This window comes from Arachis ipaensis, chromosome B3 (assembly GCF_059453495.1).
Source record: "Arachis ipaensis isolate K30076 ecotype BB chromosome B3, ASM5945349v1, whole genome shotgun sequence".
Lineage (NCBI taxonomy): Eukaryota > Viridiplantae > Streptophyta > Magnoliopsida > Fabales > Fabaceae > Arachis > Arachis ipaensis.
In genome coordinates this window covers 109,088,583-109,092,605 of record NC_142438.1, presented here as the reverse complement: position 1 = coordinate 109,092,605, position 4,023 = coordinate 109,088,583, and the positions used below count along the sequence as shown (strand labels likewise).

The 4,023-nt window shown below is 42.2% G+C and overlaps 1 non-coding gene across 1 annotated transcript; it reads left to right on the top strand.

The window, feature by feature from the left end:
- The first annotated feature begins 3,653 nt into the window (after nucleotides 1-3,653).
- On the top strand, nucleotides 3,654-3,761 carry LOC148571998 (small nucleolar RNA R71). Its single transcript, XR_015908254.1, has one exon. It is a non-coding gene; the product is annotated as a small nucleolar RNA R71 (small nucleolar RNA).
- The last annotated feature ends 262 nt before the right edge of the window (nucleotides 3,762-4,023 follow it).

Below are 4,023 nucleotides of genomic sequence, written 5' to 3'. Positions count from 1 at the left end.
AATATGGGTCATCCCATATATAATATTTAGACTCGCTTTTCAGCTTGTCTCTTTGATGCTTAGAAAAGTTTGGAGGAAAGGTGCGGTTAACTAGATAATTAGCTACAGGTGCATACCAAGGGACTACCTCAGATACTGCTTGCAGGTTATCAAATGGGAAATTATCAGCTATAAGAGTGGGGTCATCTGTAATGTGCTCAAGGCGACTCAAATGGTCTGCCACTAAATTCTGGTTACCACTCCTATCCTTAATTTCTAAATCAAATTCTTGTAATAGCAGTATCCAACGTATAAGCCTTGGTTTGGACTCTTTTTTAGCTAATAGATACTTTAGAGCTGTGTGGTCCGAGTACACTACTACCTTCGTACCAAGTAAATAGGCTCGGAATTTATCTAGAGCAAAAACAATAGCAAGAAGCTCTTTCTCAGTAGTAGTGTAATTGGACTGTGCGGCATCTAGAGTTTTAAATGCATAAGCAATAACAAAGGGGTCCTTACCTTCACACTGAGCCAGTGATGCTCCTACTGCATGATTGGAGGCGTCGTACATTATTTCAAATGGCTGGCTCCAGTCTCGTCCTCTCACAATTGGAGCTTGAGTCAGGGCGGTCTTCAGCTTATCAAACGCTTGTTTGCAATCCTCACTGAACTCGAACTCAATATCTTTCTGCAATAGTCTGGATAAGGAAAGTGCTACCTTACTGAAGTCCTTGATGAATCTCCTGTAAAAATTTGCATGGCCAAAGAACGAACGGACTTCCCTCACAGAAGAGGGGTAAGGTAAACTAGAAATAACATCCACCTTTGCTGGATCTACAGAAATGCCAGTATTAGACACAACATGTCCTAGTTCAATCCCTTGTTTAACCATAAAGTGACATTTTTCAAAATTTAATACAAGGTTTGTATTGACACATCTATCCAATACTCTAGATAATCCATCTAAGCAAAGGCTAAAAGAATTGCCATATACACTAAAGTCATCCATAAAAACTTCCATACAGTCCTCAATAAGATCAGAGAAAAGACTCATCATGCACCTTTGGAAAGTAGTTGGTGCATTGCACAAGCCAAAGGGCATTCTCTTGTAAGCATAAGTCCCAAAAGGACATGTAAAAGTAGTCTTTTCCTGATCCTCAGGAGCTATATGAATCTGGATATAACATGTGTAACCATCTAAAAAACAATAATGTGATTTACCTGACAGGTGATCCAGCATTTGATCAATGAATGGAAGAGGATAGTGATCCTTATGAGTGGTCTGGTTGAGGCGTCTGTAGTCAATGCAGACCCTCCAGGCATTCTGAACTCTGGTTGCTATGAGATCTCCATGCTCATTCTTCACTGTAGTGACTCCAGACTTCTTGGGCACCACTTGTACTGGGCTTACCCATTCACTGTCTGAAATGGGATAGATGATGTCTGCCTCCAATAGTCTGGTCACTTCCATCTTGACAACCTCTAAGATAGTGGGGTTCAGTCTTCTCTGGGGTTGACGGACAGGTCTTGTACCCTCTTCTAAAAATATCCTATGCTCACAGACTTGAGGGTTGATGCCTACTATGTCTGCCAAACTCCAACCAATTGCTTTCTTGTGCCTCCTCAGCACACTAAGTAACTGCTCTTCTTGTTGAGAAGTGAGTTCCCTTGCAATGATAAATGGGAACTTCTGCTCGTCTTCAAGGTAAGCATACGTGAGGTGTGGAGGAAGGGGTTTTAATTCTAACTTCTGATCATGGTCAGGATCTGGGTTGTCTGGGGCTGGTAACAATGGTAAAGCACTGTCATTGTCCTCTGAGAATGTCCCCACACTTGGACCTTGTCCTATGTACTTCTCTTCAATTTCCTCCTGGTGAACTTCAGCCACAGTTTCATCTATAATGTCACACTAGAGGATAGAATGATCCTCCAGAGGATGCTTCATAACTCCATTCAGATTGAAGATTACTACTCGGCCATCTATTTCAAAAGAGTATGTTCCTGAAAAAGCATCTAATTTGAACTTCGAGGTCTTCAGGAATGGTCTTCCGAGTAGGATTGATGATGGCTTCTCTGAGTCATTTTGGGGCATCTCCAAGATATAAAAATCAGTGGGAAATGTGAGCCCCTTAATGCCCACTAATACATCCTCAGCAACTCCAGCCATTGTAATAATGCTTTTATCTGCTAACACAAAACGAGCTGCCAACCTTTTTAAGGGAGGGAGCCTCAAAATATCATATATAGACAAAGGCATTATACTCACACATGCTCCTAAATCACACATGCAGTCAGAAAATACCACACCACCAATAGTACAATTAACCATACATGGACCTGGGTCACTACACTTTTCAGGTAAACCTCCCATTAAAGCAGATATGGAACTACCTAAAGGAATAATTTCTAATTCATTAATTTTGTCTTTATGTATACATAAATCTTTTAGAAACTTTACATATTTAGGTACCTATTGAATAACATCAAAAAGAGGAACAGTTACCTCAACCTTTTTGAATATCTCTACCATTGTGGGGTCAGGTTCCAGCTGCTTCTTGGGCTTCCTTGCAAGTTGTGGAAATGGAATAGGAGTGGTGTCTTCTGCAGTGTCTACGCCCTTTGGTGCTTCCTCCTGTGGTTGAACTTCTTCTTTTTCAGCTATGTCCTGTATGTCTTCTTCCTCTTCAACATCTTCTATTTCCACTACCTCTTCAGCTGAGGCGTGTTCTGGGGGGGCTTGGCTCCTCCTGGTTCCTCTCCTGAAGTGTGGTTTCGGACCTTAGGGTGATGGCATTAATGCCACCCTTGGGATTGGGTAATGGTTGAGAGGGAATTCCACTGGAGCTCAAAGGCTGGTTATTGGAGTTATTCATTGATCCAATCTGTGAGACAAGAGCTTGCAAAGTAGCGTTCAGACCATTTAGAGTGGCAATAATGTTATTTTCCATGGTCTGTTGTCTCCGATCAATAGATTGTAATAAGTCATCATTAGCAGATGAAGAAGGATAGGTAATTTGAGAGGTCTGCTGTTGGGTATTCTGTGGTCCTTGAGATTGCCTCAGGTGAGGTGCTCTATAAGGCTGGTACTGGTTTTGTTGCTTGTTATTATTATTCCACCTCTAATTTCCCTAATTATCTCTGCCTCCTCTGTTGTTGTTGTCCCTCCAATTCTGGTTAGAATTGTCCTGCCATCCATGGTTGTAATTGCCACCTTGATTGTACCCTTGGTTGGGGCGGTCATAGAAGTTATGAGTGGTTGCCACGGTGTTGTCTTCCTGCTGGAGCTGCGGGCATTCATCAGTATAATGGCTATAATCAGCACAGATTCCGCAAACTCTCTATGGGACTAACTGTTGGCTCTGTTGTGGTAGAGAAGGTTGAGCTTGCTGAACTTGTTGTTGATTCAATTGCATCTGTTTCAGCAAGTTGGTCATTTCACAGATACTCTGAGTTAGAGCAGCAGTCTCTCTGCTAGAGGATACTTCTGCAATGGCTTTTGAACGGCCTTATTTCTGCCTGTGATTTTGAGTAGATTCAGCTAAGTCACTGATCAATTGCCATGCCTCATCAGTGGTCTTGTACTTTTTCATAGACCCATTGCTAGCACTTTCCAATGTGGTCTTATCTTGGGGCCTCATGCCCTGTGTGACGTAACCGAGCAATACTATCTTGTCAATCATATGGTGGGGGCATGCTTCCAGAAGATTATTGAAGCGCTCCCAATATTCATAGAGAGTCTCAGATTCGTCCTGAACAATCATGGAAATATCTTTCCTCAGTTTATCAGTAACTTCAGCTGGAAATAATTTTTCCAAGAATTCTCTTCTAAGTGTATCCCAGTTGGATACAGTTGCTGCGGGTTGAGTGTAGTACCACTCTCTTGCCTTTCCCTCAAGAGAAAACGGGAAGGCTTTCAACAGAATTGAAGTTGCATCTACACCATCACGCCTGATAGTAGAACAGGCTGCTTGGAAATCTCTCAGGTGCTTGATAGGCTCTTGAGCAGGTAAGCCATGAAACTTGGGCATCAAATTGAGCAGTGTA